Source organism: Nematostella vectensis, chromosome 4 (assembly GCF_932526225.1).
Source record: "Nematostella vectensis chromosome 4, jaNemVect1.1, whole genome shotgun sequence".
NCBI classification, from domain to species: Eukaryota; Metazoa; Cnidaria; class Anthozoa; order Actiniaria; family Edwardsiidae; genus Nematostella; species Nematostella vectensis.
In genome coordinates this window covers 16903840-16920289 of record NC_064037.1, presented here as the reverse complement: position 1 = coordinate 16920289, position 16450 = coordinate 16903840, and the positions used below count along the sequence as shown (strand labels likewise).

General features: G+C 40.1%; 50 non-coding genes across 50 annotated transcripts; all 50 read right to left on the bottom strand.

Annotated features, from left to right (window-relative positions):
- Positions 1-15: 15 nt before the first annotated feature.
- LOC125562166 lies at positions 16-137 on the bottom strand. Its single transcript, XR_007307873.1, has one exon. It is a non-coding gene; the product is annotated as a U5 spliceosomal RNA (small nuclear RNA).
- Positions 138-347: 210 nt separating this feature from the next.
- Positions 348-469, bottom strand: LOC125562126. The gene has a single exon (XR_007307833.1). It is a non-coding gene; the product is annotated as a U5 spliceosomal RNA (small nuclear RNA).
- A 210-nt stretch (positions 470-679) lies between these two features.
- Positions 680-801, bottom strand: LOC125562290. The gene has a single exon (XR_007307996.1). It is a non-coding gene; the product is annotated as a U5 spliceosomal RNA (small nuclear RNA).
- A 210-nt stretch (positions 802-1011) lies between these two features.
- On the bottom strand, positions 1012-1133 carry LOC125562212. Its single transcript, XR_007307919.1, has one exon. It is a non-coding gene; the product is annotated as a U5 spliceosomal RNA (small nuclear RNA).
- A 210-nt stretch (positions 1134-1343) lies between these two features.
- On the bottom strand, positions 1344-1465 carry LOC125562225. Its single transcript, XR_007307932.1, has one exon. It is a non-coding gene; the product is annotated as a U5 spliceosomal RNA (small nuclear RNA).
- Positions 1466-1675: 210 nt separating this feature from the next.
- On the bottom strand, positions 1676-1795 carry LOC125562200. The gene has a single exon (XR_007307907.1). It is a non-coding gene; the product is annotated as a U5 spliceosomal RNA (small nuclear RNA).
- Positions 1796-2005: 210 nt separating this feature from the next.
- Positions 2006-2127, bottom strand: LOC125562289. Its single transcript, XR_007307995.1, has one exon. It is a non-coding gene; the product is annotated as a U5 spliceosomal RNA (small nuclear RNA).
- A 210-nt stretch (positions 2128-2337) lies between these two features.
- On the bottom strand, positions 2338-2459 carry LOC125562163. The gene has a single exon (XR_007307870.1). It is a non-coding gene; the product is annotated as a U5 spliceosomal RNA (small nuclear RNA).
- A 210-nt stretch (positions 2460-2669) lies between these two features.
- On the bottom strand, positions 2670-2791 carry LOC125562152. Its single transcript, XR_007307859.1, has one exon. It is a non-coding gene; the product is annotated as a U5 spliceosomal RNA (small nuclear RNA).
- A 210-nt stretch (positions 2792-3001) lies between these two features.
- On the bottom strand, positions 3002-3123 carry LOC125562288. The gene has a single exon (XR_007307994.1). It is a non-coding gene; the product is annotated as a U5 spliceosomal RNA (small nuclear RNA).
- Positions 3124-3333: 210 nt separating this feature from the next.
- LOC125562217 lies at positions 3334-3455 on the bottom strand. The gene has a single exon (XR_007307924.1). It is a non-coding gene; the product is annotated as a U5 spliceosomal RNA (small nuclear RNA).
- Positions 3456-3665: 210 nt separating this feature from the next.
- Positions 3666-3787, bottom strand: LOC125562224. The gene has a single exon (XR_007307931.1). It is a non-coding gene; the product is annotated as a U5 spliceosomal RNA (small nuclear RNA).
- Positions 3788-3997: 210 nt separating this feature from the next.
- On the bottom strand, positions 3998-4119 carry LOC125562242. Its single transcript, XR_007307949.1, has one exon. It is a non-coding gene; the product is annotated as a U5 spliceosomal RNA (small nuclear RNA).
- A 210-nt stretch (positions 4120-4329) lies between these two features.
- LOC125562165 lies at positions 4330-4451 on the bottom strand. Its single transcript, XR_007307872.1, has one exon. It is a non-coding gene; the product is annotated as a U5 spliceosomal RNA (small nuclear RNA).
- A 210-nt stretch (positions 4452-4661) lies between these two features.
- Positions 4662-4783, bottom strand: LOC125562159. Its single transcript, XR_007307866.1, has one exon. It is a non-coding gene; the product is annotated as a U5 spliceosomal RNA (small nuclear RNA).
- A 210-nt stretch (positions 4784-4993) lies between these two features.
- On the bottom strand, positions 4994-5115 carry LOC125562287. The gene has a single exon (XR_007307993.1). It is a non-coding gene; the product is annotated as a U5 spliceosomal RNA (small nuclear RNA).
- A 210-nt stretch (positions 5116-5325) lies between these two features.
- Positions 5326-5447, bottom strand: LOC125562211. The gene has a single exon (XR_007307918.1). It is a non-coding gene; the product is annotated as a U5 spliceosomal RNA (small nuclear RNA).
- Positions 5448-5657: 210 nt separating this feature from the next.
- LOC125562285 lies at positions 5658-5779 on the bottom strand. Its single transcript, XR_007307992.1, has one exon. It is a non-coding gene; the product is annotated as a U5 spliceosomal RNA (small nuclear RNA).
- Positions 5780-5988: 209 nt separating this feature from the next.
- On the bottom strand, positions 5989-6110 carry LOC125562284. The gene has a single exon (XR_007307991.1). It is a non-coding gene; the product is annotated as a U5 spliceosomal RNA (small nuclear RNA).
- Positions 6111-6321: 211 nt separating this feature from the next.
- LOC125562214 lies at positions 6322-6440 on the bottom strand. The gene has a single exon (XR_007307921.1). It is a non-coding gene; the product is annotated as a U5 spliceosomal RNA (small nuclear RNA).
- A 210-nt stretch (positions 6441-6650) lies between these two features.
- LOC125562226 lies at positions 6651-6772 on the bottom strand. The gene has a single exon (XR_007307933.1). It is a non-coding gene; the product is annotated as a U5 spliceosomal RNA (small nuclear RNA).
- Positions 6773-6982: 210 nt separating this feature from the next.
- LOC125562283 lies at positions 6983-7104 on the bottom strand. The gene has a single exon (XR_007307990.1). It is a non-coding gene; the product is annotated as a U5 spliceosomal RNA (small nuclear RNA).
- A 210-nt stretch (positions 7105-7314) lies between these two features.
- On the bottom strand, positions 7315-7436 carry LOC125562099. The gene has a single exon (XR_007307806.1). It is a non-coding gene; the product is annotated as a U5 spliceosomal RNA (small nuclear RNA).
- Positions 7437-7644: 208 nt separating this feature from the next.
- LOC125562195 lies at positions 7645-7766 on the bottom strand. Its single transcript, XR_007307902.1, has one exon. It is a non-coding gene; the product is annotated as a U5 spliceosomal RNA (small nuclear RNA).
- Positions 7767-7977: 211 nt separating this feature from the next.
- On the bottom strand, positions 7978-8097 carry LOC125562220. The gene has a single exon (XR_007307927.1). It is a non-coding gene; the product is annotated as a U5 spliceosomal RNA (small nuclear RNA).
- A 210-nt stretch (positions 8098-8307) lies between these two features.
- On the bottom strand, positions 8308-8429 carry LOC125562137. The gene has a single exon (XR_007307844.1). It is a non-coding gene; the product is annotated as a U5 spliceosomal RNA (small nuclear RNA).
- Positions 8430-8639: 210 nt separating this feature from the next.
- LOC125562151 lies at positions 8640-8761 on the bottom strand. The gene has a single exon (XR_007307858.1). It is a non-coding gene; the product is annotated as a U5 spliceosomal RNA (small nuclear RNA).
- A 210-nt stretch (positions 8762-8971) lies between these two features.
- LOC125562282 lies at positions 8972-9093 on the bottom strand. Its single transcript, XR_007307989.1, has one exon. It is a non-coding gene; the product is annotated as a U5 spliceosomal RNA (small nuclear RNA).
- A 210-nt stretch (positions 9094-9303) lies between these two features.
- Positions 9304-9425, bottom strand: LOC125562216. Its single transcript, XR_007307923.1, has one exon. It is a non-coding gene; the product is annotated as a U5 spliceosomal RNA (small nuclear RNA).
- Positions 9426-9635: 210 nt separating this feature from the next.
- Positions 9636-9757, bottom strand: LOC125562223. Its single transcript, XR_007307930.1, has one exon. It is a non-coding gene; the product is annotated as a U5 spliceosomal RNA (small nuclear RNA).
- A 210-nt stretch (positions 9758-9967) lies between these two features.
- LOC125562231 lies at positions 9968-10089 on the bottom strand. Its single transcript, XR_007307938.1, has one exon. It is a non-coding gene; the product is annotated as a U5 spliceosomal RNA (small nuclear RNA).
- A 210-nt stretch (positions 10090-10299) lies between these two features.
- LOC125562097 lies at positions 10300-10421 on the bottom strand. The gene has a single exon (XR_007307804.1). It is a non-coding gene; the product is annotated as a U5 spliceosomal RNA (small nuclear RNA).
- A 210-nt stretch (positions 10422-10631) lies between these two features.
- LOC125562128 lies at positions 10632-10753 on the bottom strand. The gene has a single exon (XR_007307835.1). It is a non-coding gene; the product is annotated as a U5 spliceosomal RNA (small nuclear RNA).
- A 210-nt stretch (positions 10754-10963) lies between these two features.
- Positions 10964-11085, bottom strand: LOC125562175. Its single transcript, XR_007307882.1, has one exon. It is a non-coding gene; the product is annotated as a U5 spliceosomal RNA (small nuclear RNA).
- Positions 11086-11296: 211 nt separating this feature from the next.
- On the bottom strand, positions 11297-11417 carry LOC125562144. Its single transcript, XR_007307851.1, has one exon. It is a non-coding gene; the product is annotated as a U5 spliceosomal RNA (small nuclear RNA).
- Positions 11418-11627: 210 nt separating this feature from the next.
- On the bottom strand, positions 11628-11749 carry LOC125562164. The gene has a single exon (XR_007307871.1). It is a non-coding gene; the product is annotated as a U5 spliceosomal RNA (small nuclear RNA).
- Positions 11750-11959: 210 nt separating this feature from the next.
- LOC125562158 lies at positions 11960-12081 on the bottom strand. Its single transcript, XR_007307865.1, has one exon. It is a non-coding gene; the product is annotated as a U5 spliceosomal RNA (small nuclear RNA).
- Positions 12082-12291: 210 nt separating this feature from the next.
- Positions 12292-12413, bottom strand: LOC125562280. Its single transcript, XR_007307987.1, has one exon. It is a non-coding gene; the product is annotated as a U5 spliceosomal RNA (small nuclear RNA).
- A 210-nt stretch (positions 12414-12623) lies between these two features.
- Positions 12624-12745, bottom strand: LOC125562210. Its single transcript, XR_007307917.1, has one exon. It is a non-coding gene; the product is annotated as a U5 spliceosomal RNA (small nuclear RNA).
- Positions 12746-12955: 210 nt separating this feature from the next.
- On the bottom strand, positions 12956-13077 carry LOC125562279. The gene has a single exon (XR_007307986.1). It is a non-coding gene; the product is annotated as a U5 spliceosomal RNA (small nuclear RNA).
- A 210-nt stretch (positions 13078-13287) lies between these two features.
- On the bottom strand, positions 13288-13409 carry LOC125562277. The gene has a single exon (XR_007307984.1). It is a non-coding gene; the product is annotated as a U5 spliceosomal RNA (small nuclear RNA).
- A 211-nt stretch (positions 13410-13620) lies between these two features.
- LOC125562213 lies at positions 13621-13739 on the bottom strand. The gene has a single exon (XR_007307920.1). It is a non-coding gene; the product is annotated as a U5 spliceosomal RNA (small nuclear RNA).
- A 210-nt stretch (positions 13740-13949) lies between these two features.
- Positions 13950-14071, bottom strand: LOC125562199. Its single transcript, XR_007307906.1, has one exon. It is a non-coding gene; the product is annotated as a U5 spliceosomal RNA (small nuclear RNA).
- Positions 14072-14281: 210 nt separating this feature from the next.
- Positions 14282-14403, bottom strand: LOC125562266. Its single transcript, XR_007307973.1, has one exon. It is a non-coding gene; the product is annotated as a U5 spliceosomal RNA (small nuclear RNA).
- A 210-nt stretch (positions 14404-14613) lies between these two features.
- LOC125562096 lies at positions 14614-14735 on the bottom strand. Its single transcript, XR_007307803.1, has one exon. It is a non-coding gene; the product is annotated as a U5 spliceosomal RNA (small nuclear RNA).
- Positions 14736-14943: 208 nt separating this feature from the next.
- LOC125562194 lies at positions 14944-15065 on the bottom strand. Its single transcript, XR_007307901.1, has one exon. It is a non-coding gene; the product is annotated as a U5 spliceosomal RNA (small nuclear RNA).
- A 211-nt stretch (positions 15066-15276) lies between these two features.
- LOC125562219 lies at positions 15277-15396 on the bottom strand. The gene has a single exon (XR_007307926.1). It is a non-coding gene; the product is annotated as a U5 spliceosomal RNA (small nuclear RNA).
- A 210-nt stretch (positions 15397-15606) lies between these two features.
- On the bottom strand, positions 15607-15728 carry LOC125562202. Its single transcript, XR_007307909.1, has one exon. It is a non-coding gene; the product is annotated as a U5 spliceosomal RNA (small nuclear RNA).
- Positions 15729-15937: 209 nt separating this feature from the next.
- Positions 15938-16059, bottom strand: LOC125562133. Its single transcript, XR_007307840.1, has one exon. It is a non-coding gene; the product is annotated as a U5 spliceosomal RNA (small nuclear RNA).
- A 211-nt stretch (positions 16060-16270) lies between these two features.
- On the bottom strand, positions 16271-16390 carry LOC125562106. Its single transcript, XR_007307813.1, has one exon. It is a non-coding gene; the product is annotated as a U5 spliceosomal RNA (small nuclear RNA).
- Between the last annotated feature and the right edge of the window lie 60 nt (positions 16391-16450).

The following is a 16450-nucleotide window of genomic DNA, read 5'->3' as shown; positions in this document are numbered from 1 at the left end:
TTCATTTAGTGTGTAAGCCCCGCAAAAATGCAGGGCAAATCAAAAATTGAGTGATATACTCATTTCAGTGCTCTCCTCTACGGAAATCTTTAGTAAAAGGCGAAAGATTTACTCGATATGAAGGAAAACCAGAGTGCCCTTCAATGGTTCGCATGGTGCAATCTATATTCCCAAACAAGACTCAATTGCATTTGGGAATGCAAAAGTATCTGGGGCGTCTTGCGCAAAATACTCTGTCGGTACTTAACATGAGTTGGTGGTTTGCAATCAGCACTAACAAATATAACCTTAAATTAAAGCAAAATTCAGTTGAACCATTTGGGCCGCAATTTTTCATTTAGTGTGTAAGCCCCGCAAAAATGCAGGGCAAATCAAAAATTGAGTGATATACTCATTTCAGTGCTCTCCTCCACGGAAATCTTTAGTAAAAGGCGAAAGATTTACTCGATATAAAGGAAAACCAGAGTGCCCTTCAATTTTTCGCATGGTGCAATCTATATCCCCAAACAAGACTCCGTTGCATGTGGGAATGCAAAAGTATCTGGGGCGTCATGCGCAAAATACTCTGTCGGTACTTAACATGAGTTGGTGGTTTGCAATCAGCACTAACAAATATAACCTTAAATTGAAGCAAAATTCAGTTGAACCATTTGGGCCGCAATTTTTCATTTAGTGTGTAAGCCCCGCAAAAATGCAGGGCAAATCAAAAATTGAGTGATATACTCATTTCAGTGCTCTCCTCCACGGAAATCTTTAGTAAAAGGCGAAAGATTTACTCGATATGAAGGAAAACCAGAGTGCCCTTCAATGGTTCGCATGGTGCAATCTATATCCCCAAACAAGACTCCATTGCATGTGGGACTGCAAAAGTATCTGGGGCGTCATGCGCAAAATACTCTGTCGGTACTTAACATGAGTTGGTGGTTTGCAATCAGCACTAACAAATATAACCTTAAATTAAAGCAAAATTCAGTTGAACAATTTGGGCCGCAATTTTTCATTTAGTGTGTAAGCCCCGCAAAAATGCAGGGCAAATCAAAAATTGAGTGATATACTCATTTCAGTGCTCTCCTCCACGGAAATCTTTAGTAAAAGGCGAATGATTTACTCGATATGAAGGAAAACCAGAGTGCCCTTCAATGGTTCGCATGGTGCAATCTATATCCCCAAACAAGACTCCATTGCATGTGGGACTGCAAAAGTGTCTGGGGCGTCATGCGCAAAATACTCTGTCGGTACTTAACATGAGTTGGTGGTTTGCAATCAGCACTAACAAATATAACCTTAAATTAAAGCAAAATTCAGTTGAACCATTTGGGCCGCAATTTTTCATTTAGTGTGTAAGCCCCGCAAAAATGCAGGGCAAATCAAAAATTGAGTGATATACTCATTTCAGTGCTCTCCTTCACGGAAATCTTTAGTAAAAGGCGAAAGATTTACTCGATATGAAGGAAAACCAGAGTGCCCTTCAATGGTCCGCATGGTGCAATCTATATCCCCAAACAAGACTCCATTGCATGTGGGACTGCAAAAGTATCTGGAGCGTCATGCGCAAAATACTCTGTCGGTACTTAACATGAGTTAGTGGTTTGCAATCAGCACTAACAAATATAACCTTAAATTAAAGCACATTCAGTTGAACCATTTGGGCCGCAATTTTTCATTTAGTGTGTGAGCCCCGCAAAAATGCAGGGAAATCAAAATTTGACTGATATACTCATTTCAGTGCTCTCCTCCACGGAAATCTTTAGTAAAAGGCGAAAGATTTACTCGATATGAAGGAAAACCAAGGTGCCCTTCAATGGTTCACATGGTGCAATCTATATCCCCAAACAAGACTCCATTGCATGTGGGACTGCAAAAGTATCTGGGGCGTCATTCGCAAAATACGCTGTCGGTACTTAACATGAGTTGGTGGTTTGCAATCAGCACTAACAAATATAACCTTAAATTGAAGCAAAATTCAGTTGAACCATTTGGGCCGCAATTTTTCATTTAGTGTGTAAGCCCCGCAAAAATGCAGGGCAAATCAAAAATTGAGTGATATACTCATTTCAGTGCTCTCCTCCACGGAAATCTTTAGTAAAAGGCGAAAGATTTACTCGATATGAAGGAAAACCAGAGTGCCCTTCAATGGTTCGAATGGTGCAATCTATATCCCCAAACAAGACTCCATTGCATGTGGGACTGCAAAAGTATCTGGGGCGTCATGCGCAAAATACTCTGTCGGTACTTAACATGAGTTGGTGGTTTGCAATCAGCACTAACAAATATAACCTTAAATTAAAGCAAAATTCAGTTGAACAATTTGGGCCGCAATTTTTCATTTAGTGTGTAAGCCCCGCAAAAATGCAGGGCAAATCAAAAATTGAGTGATATACTCATTTCAGTGCTCTCCTCTACGGAAATCTTTAGTAAAAGGCGAAAGATTTACTCGATATGAAGGAAAACCAGAGTTCCCTTCAATGGTTCGCATGGTGCAATCTATATCCCCAAACAAGACTCCATTGCATGTGGGACTGCAAAAGTATCTGGGGCGTCATGCGCAAAATACTCTGTCGGTACTTAACATGAGTTGGTGGTTTGCAATCAGCACTAACAAATATAACCTTAAATTAAAGCAAAATTCAGTTGAACCATTTGGGCCGCAATTTTTCATTTAGTGTGTAAGCCCCGCAAAAATGCAGGGCAAATCAAAAATTGAGTGATATACTCATTTTAGTGCTCTCCTCCACGGAAAACTTTAGTAAAAGGCGAAAGATTTACTCGATATGAAGGAAAACCAGAGTGCCCTTCAATGGTCCGCATGGTGCAATCTATATCCCCAAACAAGACTCCATTGCATGTGGGACTGCAAAAGTATCTGGAGCGTCATGCGCAAAATACTCAGTCGGTACTTAACATGAGTTGGTGGATTGCAATCATCACTAACAAATATAACCTTAAATTAAAGCAAAATTCAGTTGAACCATTTGGGCCGCAATTTTTCATTTAGTGTGTAAGCCCCGCAAAAATGCAGGGCAAATCAAAAATTGAGTGATATACTCATTTCAGTGCTCTCCTCCACGGAAATCTTTAGTAAAAGGCGAAAGATTTACTCGATATGAAGGAAAACCAGAGTGCCCTTCAATGGTTCGCATGGTGCAATCTATATCCCCAAACAAGCTTCCATTGCATGTGGGACTACAAAAGTATCTGGGGCGTCATGCGCAAAATACTCTGTCGGTACTTAACATGAGTTGGTGGTTTGCAATCAGCACTAACAAATATAACCTTAAATTAAAGCAAAATTCAGTTGAACCATTTGAGCCGCAATTTTTCATTTAGTGTGTAAGCCCCGCAAAAATGCAGGGCAAATCAAAAATTGAGTGATATACTCATTTCAGTGCTCTCCTCCACGGAAATCTTTAGTAAAAGGCGACAGATTTACTTGATATGAAGGAAAACCAGAGTGCCCTTCAATGGTTCACATGGTGCAATCTATATCCCCAAACAAGACTCCATTGCATGTTGGACTGCAAAAGTATCTGGGGAGTCATGCGCAAAATATTCTGTCGGTACTTAGCATGAGTTGGTGGTTTGCAATCAGCACTAACAAATATAACCTTAAATTGAAGCAAAATTCAGTTGAACCATTTGGGCCGCAATTTCTCATTTAGTGTGTAAGCCCCGCAAAAATGCAGGGCAAATCTAAAATTGAGTGATATACTCATTTCAGTGCTCTCCTCTACGGAAATCTTTAGTAAAAGGCGAAAGATTTACTGGATATGAAGGAAAACCAAAGTGCCCTTCAATTTTTCGCATGGTGCAATCTATATCCGCAAACAAGACTCCATTGCATGTGGGACTGCAAAAGTATCTTGGGCGTCATGCGCAAAATACTCTGTCGGTACTTAAAATGAGTTGGTGGTTTGCAATCAGCACTAACAAATATAACCTTAAATTAAAGCAAAATTCAGTTGAACCATTTGGGCCGCAATTTTTCATTTAGTGTGTAAGCCCCGCAAAAATGCAGGGCAAATCAAAAATTGAGTGATATACTCATTTCAGTGCTCTCCTCCACGGAAATCTTTAGTAAAAGGCGAAAGATTTACTCGATATGAAGGAAAACCAGAGTTCCCTTCAATGGTTCGCATGGTGCAATCTATATCCCCAAACAAGACTCCATTGCATGTGGGACTGCAAAAGTATCTGGGGCGTCATGCGCAAAATACTCTGTCGGTACTTAACATGAGTTGGTGGTTTGCAATAAGCACTAACAAATATAACCTTAAATTAAAGCAAAATTCAGTTGAACCATTTGGGCCGCAATTTTTCATTTAGTGTGTAAGCCCCGCAAAAATGCAGGGCAAATCAAAAATTGAGTGATATACTCATTTCAGTGCTCTCCTCTACGGAAATCTTTAGTAAAAGGCGAAAGATTTACTCGATATGAAGGAAAACCAGAGTGCCCTTCAATGGTTCGCATGGTGCAATCTATATTCCCAAACAAGACTCCATTGCATTTGGGAATGCAAAAGTATCTGGGGCGTCTTGCGCAAAATACTCTGTCGGTACTTAACATGAGTTGGTTGTTTGCAATCAGCACTAACAAATATAACCTTAAATTAAAGCAAAATTCAGTTGAACCATTTGGGCCGCAATTTTTCATTTAGTGTGTAAGCCCCGCAAAAATGCAGGGCAAATCAAAAATTGAGTGATATACTCATTTCAGTGCTCTTCTCCACGGAAATCTTTAGTAAAAGGCGAAAGATTTACTCGATATAAAGGAAAACCAGAGTGCCCTTCAATTTTTCGTATGGTGCAATCTATATCCCCAAACAAGACTCCATTGCATGTGGGAATGCAAAAGTATCTGGGGCGTCGTGCGCAAAATACTCTGTCGGTACTTAACATGAGTTGGTGGTTTGCAATCAGCACTAACAAATATAACCTTAAATTGAAGCAAAATTCAGTTGAACCATTTGGGCCGCAATTTTTCATTTAGTGTGTAAGCCCCGCAAAAATGCAGGGCAAATCAAAAATTGAGTGATATACTCATTTCAGTGCTCTCCTCCACGGAAATCTTTAGTAAAAGGCGAAAGATTTACTCGATATGAAGGAAAACCAGAGTGCCCTTAAATGGTTCGCATGGTGCAATCTATATCCCCAAACAAGACTCCATTGCATGTGGGACTGCAAAAGTATCTGGGGCGTCATGCGCATAATACTCTGTCGGTACTTAACATGAGTTGGTGGTTTGCAATCAGCACTAACAAATATAACCTTAAATTAAAGCAAAATTCAGTTGAACTATTTGGGCCGCAATTTTTCATTTAGTGTGTAAGCCCCGCAAAAATGCAGGGCAAATAAAAAATTGAGTGATATACTCATTTCAGTGCTCTCCTTCACGGAAATCTTTAGTAAAAGGCGAATGATTTACTCGATATGAAGGAAAACCAGAGTGCCCTTCAATGGTTCGCATGGTGCAATCTATATCCCCAAACAAGACTCCATTGCATGTGGGACTGCAAAAGTGTCTGGGGCGTCATGCGCAAAATACTCTGTCGGTACTTAACATGAGTTGGTGGTTTGCAATCAGCACTAACAAATATAACCTCAAATTAAAGCAAAATTCAGTTGAACCATTTGGGCCGCAATTTTTCATTTAGTGTGTAAGCCCCGCAAAAATGCAGGGCAAATCAAAAATTGAGTGATATACTCATTTCAGTGCTCTCCTCCACGGAAATCTTTAGTAAAAGGCGAAAGATTTACTCGATATGAAGGAAAACCAGAGTGCCCTTCAATGGTCCGCATGGTGCAATCTATATCCCCAAACAAGACTCCATTGCATGTGGGACTGCAAAAGTATCTGGAGCGTCATGCGCAAAATACTCTGTCGGTACTTAACATGAGTTGGTGGTTTGCAATCAGCACTAACAAATATAACCTTAAATTAAAGCACATTCAGTTGAACCATTTGGGCCGCAATTTTTCATTTAGTGTGTAAGCCCCGCAAAAATGCAGGGCAAATCAAAAATTGAGTGATATACTCATTTCAGTGCTCTCCTCCACGGAAATCTTTAGTAAAAGGCGAAAGATTTACTCGATATGAAGGAAAACCAGAGTGCCCTTCAATGGTCCGCATGGTGCAATCTATATCCCCAAACAAGACTCCATTGCATGTGGGACTGCAAAAGTATCTGGAGCGTCATGCGCAAAATACCCTGTCGGTACTTAACATGAGTTGGTGGTTTGCAATCAGCACTAACAAATATAACCTTAAATTAAAGCACATTCAGTTGAACCATTTGGGCCGCAATTTTTCATTTAGTGTGTGAGCCCCGCAAAAATGCAGGGAAATCAAAAATTGAGTGATATACTCATTTCAGTGCTTACCTCCACGGAAATCTTTAGTAAAAGGCGAAATATTTACTCGATATAAAGGAAAACCAGAGTGCCCTTCAATTTTTCGCATGGTGCAATCTATATCCCCAAACAAGACTCCATTGCATGTGGGACTGCAAAAGTATCTGGGGCGTCATGCGCAAAATACTCTGTCGGTACTTAACATGAGTTGGTGGTTTGCAATCAGCACTAACAAATATAACCTTAAATTAAAGCAAAATTCAGTTGAACCATTTGGGCCGCAATTTTTCATTTAGTGTGTGAGCCCCGCAAAAATGCAGGGCAAATCAAAAATTGAGTGATATACTCATTTCAGTGCTCTTCTCCACGGAAATCTTTAGTAAAAGGCGAAAAAGTTACTAGATATGAAGGAAAACCAGAGTGCCCTTCAATGGTTCGAATGGTGCAATCTATATCCCCAAACAAGACTCCATTGCATGTGGGACTGCAAAAGTATCTGGGGCGTCATGCGCAAAATACTCTGTCGGTACTTAACATGAGTTGGTGGTTTGCAATCAGCACTAACAAATATAACCGTAAATTAAAGCAAAATTCAGTTGAACCATTTCGGCCGCAATTTTTCATTTAGTGTGTAAGCCCCGCAAAAATGCAGGGCAAATCAAAAATTGAGTGATATACTCATTTCAGTGCTCTCCTCCACGGAAATCTTTAGTAAAAGGCGAAAGATTTACTCGATATGAAGGAAAACCAGAGTGCCCTTCAATGGTTCGCATGGTGCAATCTATATCCCCAAACAAGACTCCATTGCATGTGGGACTGCAAAAGTATCTGGGGCGTCATGCGCAAAATACTCTGTCGGTACTTAACATGAGTTGGTGGTTTGCAATCAGCACTAACAAATATAACCTTAAATTAAAGCAAAATTCAGTTGAACCATTTGGGCCGCAATTTTTTATTTAGTGTGTAAGCCCCGCAAAAATGCAGGGCAAATAAAAAATTGAGTGATATACTCATTTCAGTGCTCTCCTCCACGGAAATCTTTAGTAAAAGGCGAAAGATTTACTCGATATGAAGGAAAACCAGAGTGCCCTTCAATGGTCCGCATGGTGCAATCTATATCCCCAAACAAGACTCCATTGCATGTGGGACTGCAAAAGTATCTGGGACGTCATGCGCAAAATACTCTGTCGGTACTTAACATGAGTTGGTGGTTTGCAATCAGCACTAACAAATATAACCTTAAATTAAAGCAAAATTCAGTTGAACCATTTGGGCCGCAATTTTTCATTTAGTGTGTGCCCCGCAAAAATGCAGGGCAAATCAAAAATTGAGTGATTTACTCATTTCAGTGCTCTCCTCGACGGAAATCTTTTGTAAAAGGCGAAAGATTTACTCGATATGGAGGAAAACCAGAGTGCCCTTCAATGGTTCGCATGGTGCAATCTATATCCCCAAACAAGACTCCATTGCATGTGGGACTGCAAAAGTATCTGGGGCGTCATGCGCAAAATACTCTGTCGGTACTTAACATGAGTTGGTGGTTTGCAATCAGCACTAACAAATATAACCTTAAATTAAAGCAAAATTCAGTTGAACCATTTGGGCCGCAATTTTTCATTTAGTGTGTAAGCCCGCAAAAATGCAGGGCAAATCATAAATTGAGTGATATACTCATTTCAGTGCTCTCCTTCACGGAAATCTTTAGTAAAAGGCAAAAGATTTACTCGATATGAAGGAAAATTAGAGTGCCCTTCAATGGTTCGCATGGTGCAATCTATATCCCCAAACAAGACTCCATTGCATTTGGGAATGCAAAAGTATCTGGGGCGTCTTGCGCAAAATACTCTGTCGGTACTTAACATGAGTTGGTTGTTTGCAATCAGCACTAACAAATATAACCTTAAATTAAAGCAAAATTCAGTTGAACCATTTGGGCCGCAATTTTTCATTTAGTGTGTAAGCCCCGCAAAAATGCAGGGCAAATAAAAAATTGAGTGATATACTCATTTCAGTGCTCTCCTCCACGGAAATCTTTTGTAAAAGGCGAAAGATTTACTCGATATGGAGGAAAACCAGAGTGCCCTTCAATGGTTTGCATGGTGCAATCTATATCCCCAAACAAGACTCCATTGCATGTGGGACTGCAAAAGTATCTGGGGCGTCATGCGCAAAATACTCTGTCGGTACTTAACATGAGTTGGTGGTTTGCAATCAGCACTAACAAATATAACCTTAAATTAAAGCAAAATTCAGTTGAACCATTTGGGCCGCAATTTTTCATTTAGTGTGTAAGCCCCGCAAAAATGCAGGGCAAATCAAAAATTGAGTGATATACTCATTTTAGTGCTCTCCTCCACGGAAAACTTTAGTAAAAGGCGAAAGATTTACTCGATATGAAGGAAAACCAGAGTGCCCTTCAATGGTCCGCATGGTGCAATCTATATCCCCAAACAAGACTCCATTGCATGTGGGACTGCAAAAGTATCTGGAGCGTCATGCGCAAAATACTCAGTCGGTACTTAACATGAGTTGGTGGATTGCAATCATCACTAACAAATATAACCTTAAATTAAAGCAAAATTCAGTTGAACCATTTGGGCCGCAATTTTTCATTTAGTGTGTAAGCCCCGCAAAAATGCAGGGCAAATCAAAAATTGAGTGATATACTCATTTCAGTGCTCTCCTCCACGGAAATCTTTAGTAAAAGGCGAAAGATTTACTCGATATGAAGGAAAACCAGAGTGCCCTTCAATGGTTCGCATGGTGCAATCTATATCCCCAAACAAGCTTCCATTGCATGTGGGACTACAAAAGTATCTGGGGCGTCATGCGCAAAATACTCTGTCGGTACTTAACATGAGTTGGTGGTTTGCAATCAGCACTAACAAATATAACCTTAAATTAAAGCAAAATTCAGTTGAACCATTTGAGCCGCAATTTTTCATTTAGTGTGTAAGCCCCGCAAAAATGCAGGGCAAATCAAAAATTGAGTGATATACTCATTTCAGTGCTCTCCTCCACGGAAATCTTTAGTAAAAGGCGACAGATTTACTTGATATGAAGGAAAACCAGAGTGCCCTTCAATGGTTCACATGGTGCAATCTATATCCCCAAACAAGACTCCATTGCATGTTGGACTGCAAAAGTATCTGGGGAGTCATGCGCAAAATATTCTGTCGGTACTTAGCATGAGTTGGTGGTTTGCAATCAGCACTAACAAATATAACCTTAAATTGAAGCAAAATTCAGTTGAACCATTTGGGCCGCAATTTCTCATTTAGTGTGTAAGCCCCGCAAAAATGCAGGGCAAATCTAAAATTGAGTGATATACTCATTTCAGTGCTCTCCTCTACGGAAATCTTTAGTAAAAGGCGAAAGATTTACTGGATATGAAGGAAAACCAAAGTGCCCTTCAATTTTTCGCATGGTGCAATCTATATCCGCAAACAAGACTCCATTGCATGTGGGACTGCAAAAGTATCTTGGGCGTCATGCGCAAAATACTCTGTCGGTACTTAAAATGAGTTGGTGGTTTGCAATCAGCACTAACAAATATAACCTTAAATTAAAGCAAAATTCAGTTGAACCATTTGGGCCGCAATTTTTCATTTAGTGTGTAAGCCCCGCAAAAATGCAGGGCAAATCAAAAATTGAGTGATATACTCATTTCAGTGCTCTCCTCCACGGAAATCTTTAGTAAAAGGCGAAAGATTTACTCGATATGAAGGAAAACCAGAGTTCCCTTCAATGGTTCGCATGGTGCAATCTATATCCCCAAACAAGACTCCATTGCATGTGGGACTGCAAAAGTATCTGGGGCGTCATGCGCAAAATACTCTGTCGGTACTTAACATGAGTTGGTTGTTTGCAATCAGCACTAACAAATATAACCTTAAATTAAAGCAAAATTCAGTTGAACCATTTGGGCCGCAATTTTTCATTTAGTGTGTAAGCCCCGCAAAAATGCAGGGCAAATAAAAAATTGAGTGATATACTCATTTCAGTGCTCTCCTCCACGGAAATCTTTAGTAAAAGGCGAAAGATTTACTCGATATGAAGGAAAACCAGAGTGCCCTTCAATGGTCCGCATGGTGCAATCTATATCCCCAAACAAGACTCCATTGCATGTGGGACTGCAAAAGTATCTGGAGCGTCATGCGCAAAATACTCTGTCGGTACTTAACATGAGTTGGTGGTTTGCAATCAGCACTAACAAATATAACCTTAAATTAAATCAAAATTCAGTTGAACCATTTGGGCCGCCATTTTTCATTTAGTGTGTAAGCCCCGCAAAACTGCAGGGCAAATCAAAAATTGAGTGATATACTCATTTCAGTGCTCTCCTCCACGGAAATCTTTAGTAAAAGGCGAAAGATTTACTCGATATGAAGGAAAACCAGAGTGCCCTTCAATGGTTCGAATGGTGCAATCTATATCCCCAAACAAGACTCCATTGCATGTGGGACTGCAAAAGTATCTGGGGCGTCATGCGCAAAATACTCTGTCGGTACTTAACATGAGTTGGTGGTTTGCAATCAGCACTAACAAATATAACCTTAAATTAAAGCAAAATTCAGTTGAACCATTTGAGCCGCAATTTTTCATTTAGTGTGTAAGCCCCGCAAAAATGCAGGGCAAATCAAAAATTGAGTGATATACTCATTTCAGTGCTCTATTCCACGGAAATCTTTAGTAAAAGGCGAAAGATTTACTCGATATGAAGGAAAACCAGAGTGCCCTTCAATGGTTCGCATGGTGCAATCTATATCCCCAAACAAGACTCCATTGCATGTGGGACTGCAAAAGTATCTGGGGCGTCATGCGCAAAATACTCTGTCGGTACTTAACATGAGTTGGTGGTTTGCAATCAGCACTAACAAATATAACCTTAAATTAAAGCAAAATTCAGTTGAACCATTTGGGCCGCAATTTTTCATTTAGTGTGTAAGCCCCGCAAAAATGCAGGGTAAATCAAAAATTGAGTGATATTCTCATTTCAGTGCTCTCCTCCACGGAAATCTTTAGTAAAAGGCGAAAGATTTACTCGATATGAAGGAAAACCAGAGTGCCTTTCAATGGTTCGCATGGTGCAATCTATATCCCCAAACAAGACTCCATTGCATGTGGGACTGCAAAAGTATCTGGGGCGTCATGCGCAAAATACTCTGTCGGTACTTAACATGAGTTGGTGGTTTGCAATAAGCACTAACAAATATAACCTTAAATTAAAGCAAAATTCAGTTGAACCATTTGGGCCGCAATTTTTCATTTAGTGTGTAAGCCCCGCAAAAATGCAGGGCAAATCAAAAATTGAGTGATATACTCATTTCAGTGCTCTCCTCTACGGAAATCTTTAGTAAAAGGCGAAAGATTTACTCGATATGAAGGAAAACCAGAGTGCCCTTCAATGGTTCGCATGGTGCAATCTATATTCCCAAACAAGACTCCATTGCATTTGGGAATGCAAAAGTATCTGGGGCGTCTTGCGCAAAATACTCTGTCGGTACTTAACATGAGTTGGTTGTTTGCAATCAGCACTAACAAATATAACCTTAAATTAAAGCAAAATTCAGTTGAACCATTTGGGCCGCAATTTTTCATTTAGTGTGTAAGCCCCGCAAAAATGCAGGGCAAATCAAAAATTGAGTGATATACTCATTTCAGTGCTCTTCTCCACGGAAATCTTTAGTAAAAGGCGAAAGATTTACTCGATATAAAGGAAAACCAGAGTGCCCTTCAATTTTTCGTATGGTGCAATCTATATCCCCAAACAAGACTCCATTGCATGTGGGAATGCAAAAGTATCTGGGGCGTCGTGCGCAAAATACTCTGTCGGTACTTAACATGAGTTGGTGGTTTGCAATCAGCACTAACAAATATAACCTTAAATTGAAGCAAAATTCAGTTGAACCATTTGGGCCGCAATTTTTCATTTAGTGTGTAAGCCCCGCAAAAATGCAGGGCAAATCAAAAATTGAGTGATATACTCATTTCAGTGCTCTCCTCCACGGAAATCTTTAGTAAAAGGCGAAAGATTTACTCGATATGAAGGAAAACCAGAGTGCCCTTAAATGGTTCGCATGGTGCAATCTATATCCCCAAACAAGACTCCATTGCATGTGGGACTGCAAAAGTATCTGGGGCGTCATGCGCATAATACTCTGTCGGTACTTAACATGAGTTGGTGGTTTGCAATCAGCACTAACAAATATAACCTTAAATTAAAGCAAAATTCAGTTGAACTATTTGGGCCGCAATTTTTCATTTAGTGTGTAAGCCCCGCAAAAATGCAGGGCAAATAAAAAATTGAGTGATATACTCATTTCAGTGCTCTCCTTCACGGAAATCTTTAGTAAAAGGCGAATGATTTACTCGATATGAAGGAAAACCAGAGTGCCCTTCAATGGTTCGCATGGTGCAATCTATATCCCCAAACAAGACTCCATTGCATGTGGGACTGCAAAAGTGTCTGGGGCGTCATGCGCAAAATACTCTGTCGGTACTTAACATGAGTTGGTGGTTTGCAATCAGCACTAACAAATATAACCTCAAATTAAAGCAAAATTCAGTTGAACCATTTGGGCCGCAATTTTTCATTTAGTGTGTAAGCCCCGCAAAAATGCAGGGCAAATCAAAAATTGAGTGATATACTCATTTCAGTGCTCTCCTCCACGGAAATCTTTAGTAAAAGGCGAAAGATTTACTCGATATGAAGGAAAACCAGAGTGCCCTTCAATGGTCCGCATGGTGCAATCTATATCCCCAAACAAGACTCCATTGCATGTGGGACTGCAAAAGTATCTGGAGCGTCATGCGCAAAATACTCTGTCGGTACTTAACATGAGTTGGTGGTTTGCAATCAGCACTAACAAATATAACCTTAAATTAAAGCAAAATTCAGTTGAACCATTTGGGCCGCAATTTTTCATTTAGTGTGTAAGCCCCGCAAAAATGCAGGGCAAATCAAAAATTGAGTGATATACTCATTTCAGTGCTCTCCTCCACGGAAATCTTTAGTAAAAGGCGAAAGATTTACTCGATATGAAGGAAAACCAGAGTGCCCTTCAATGGTCCGCATGGTGCAATCTATATCCCCAAACAAGACTCCATTGCATGTGGGACTGCAAAAGTATCTGGAGCGTCATGCGCAAAATACCCTGTCGGTACTTAACATGAGTTGGTGGTTTGCAATCAGCACTAACAAATATAACCTTAAATTAAAGCACATTCAGTTGAACCATTTGGGCCGCAATTTTTCATTTAGTGTGTGAGCCCCGCAAAAATGCAGGGAAATCAAAAATTGAGTGATATACTCATTTCAGTGCTTACCTCCACGGAAATCTTTAGTAAAAGGCGAAATATTTACTCGATATAAAGGAAAACCAGAGTGCCCTTCAATTTTTCGCATGGTGCAATCTATATCCCCAAACAAGACTCCATTGCATGTGGGACTGCAAAAGTATCTGGGGCGTCATGCGCAAAATACTCTGTCGGTACTTAACATGAGTTGGTGGTTTGCAATCAGCACTAACAAATATAACCTTAAATTAAAGCAAAATTCAGTTGAACCATTTGGGCCGCAATTTTTCATTTAGTGTGTGAGCCCCGCAAAAATGCAGGGCAAATCAAAAATTGAGTGATATACTCATTTCAGTGCTCTTCTCCACGGAAATCTTTAGTAAAAGGCGAAAAATTTACTAGATATGAAGGAAAACCAGAGTGCCCTTCAATGGTTCGAATGGTGCAATCTATATCCCCAAACAAGACTCCATTGCATGTGGGACTGCAAAAGTATCTGGGGCGTCATGCGCAAAATACTCTGTCGGTACTTAACATGAGTTGGTGGTTTGCAATCAGCACTAACAAATATAACCGTAAATTAAAGCAAAATTCAGTTGAACCATTTCGGCCGCAATTTTTCATTTAGTGTGTAAGCCCCGCAAAAATGCAGGGCAAATCAAAAATTGAGTGATATACTCATTTCAGTGCTCTCCTCCACGGAAATCTTTAGTAAAAGGCGAAAGATTTACTCGATATGAAGGAAAACCAGAGTGCCCTTCAATGGTTCGCATGGTGCAATCTATATCCCCAAACAAGACTCCATTGCATGTGGGACTGCAAAAGTATCTGGGGCGTCATGCGCAAAATACTCTGTCGGTACTTAACATGAGTTGGTGGTTTGCAATCAGCACTAACAAATATAACCTTAAATTAAAGCAAAATTCAGTTGAACCATTTGGGCCGCAATTTTTTATTTAGTGTGTAAGCCCCGCAAAAATGCAGGGCAAATAAAAAATTGAGTGATATACTCATTTCAGTGCTCTCCTCCACGGAAATCTTTAGTAAAAGGCGAAAGATTTACTCGATATGAAGGAAAACCAGAGTGCCCTTCAATGGTCCGCATGGTGCAATCTATATCCCCAAACAAGACTCCATTGCATGTGGGACTGCAAAAGTATCTGGGACGTCATGCGCAAAATACTCTGTCGGTACTTAACATGAGTTGGTGGTTTGCAATCAGCACTAACAAATATAACCTTAAATTAAAGCAAAATTCAGTTGAACCATTTGGGCCGCAATTTTTCATTTAGTGTGTGCCCCGCAAAAATGCAGGGCAAATCAAAAATTTAGTGATTTACTCATTTCAGTGCTCTCCTCGACGGAAATCTTTTGTAAAAGGCGAAAGATTTACTCGATATGGAGGAAAACCAGAGTGCCCTTCAATGGTTCGCATGGTGCAATCTATATCCCCAAACAAGACTCCATTGCATGTGGGACTGCAAAAGTATCTGGGGCGTCATGCGCAAAATACTCTGTCGGTACTTAACATGAGTTGGTGGTTTGCAATCAGCACTAACAAATATAACCTTAAATTAAAGCAAAATTCAGTTGAACCATTTGGGCCGCAATTTTTCATTTAGTGTGTAAGCCCGCAAAAATGCAGGGCAAATCATAAATTGAGTGATATACTCATTTCAGTGCTCTCCTTCACGGAAATCTTTAGTAAAAGGCAAAAGATTTACTCGATATGAAGGAAAATTAGAGTGCCCTTCAATGGTTCGCATGGTGCAATCTATATCCCCAAACAAGACTCCATTGCATTTGGGAATGCAAAAGTATCTGGGGCGTCTTGCGCAAAATACTCTGTCGGTACTTAACATGAGTTGGTTGTTTGCAATCAGCACTAACAAATATAACCTTAAATTAAAGCAAAATTCAGTTGAACCATTTGGGCCGCAATTTTTCATTTAGTGTGTAAGCCCCGCAAAAATGCAGGGCAAATAAAAAATTGAGTGATATACTCATTTCAGTGCTCTCCTCGACGGAAATCTTTTGTAAAAGGCGAAAGATTTACTCGATATGGAGGAAAACCAGAGTGCCCTTCAATGGTTTGCATGGTGCAATCTATATCCCCAAACAAGACTCCATTGCATGTGGGACTGCAAAAGTATCTGGGGCGTCATGCGCAAAATACTCTGTCGGTACTTAACATGAGTTGGTGGTTTGCAATCAGCACTAACAAATATAACCTTAAATTAAAGCAAAATTCAGTTGAACCATTTGGGCCGCAATTTTTCATTTAGTGTGTAAGCCCGTAAAAATGCAGGGCAAATCAAAAATTGAGTGATATACTCATTTCAGTGCTCTCCTTCACGGAAATCTTTAGTAAAAGGCAAAAGATTTACTCGATATGAAGGAAAACCAGAGTGCCCTTCAATGGTTCACATGGTGCAATCTATATCCCCAAACAAGACTCCATTGCATTTGGGAATGCAAAAGTATCTGGGGCGTCTTGCGCAAAATACTCTGTCGGTACTTAACATGAGTTGGTGGTTTGCAATCAGCACTAACAAATATAACCTTAAATTAAAGCAAAATTCAGTTGAACCATTTGGGCCGCAATTTTCATTTAGTGTGTAAGCCCCGCAAAAATGCAGGGAAAATCAAAAATTGAGTGATATACTCATTTCAGTGCTCTCCTCCACGGAAATCTTTAGTAAAAGGCGAAAGATTTACTCGATATGAAGGAAAACCAGAGTGCCCTTCAATGGTTCGCATGGTGCAATCTATATCCCCAAACAAGACTCCATTGCATGTGGGA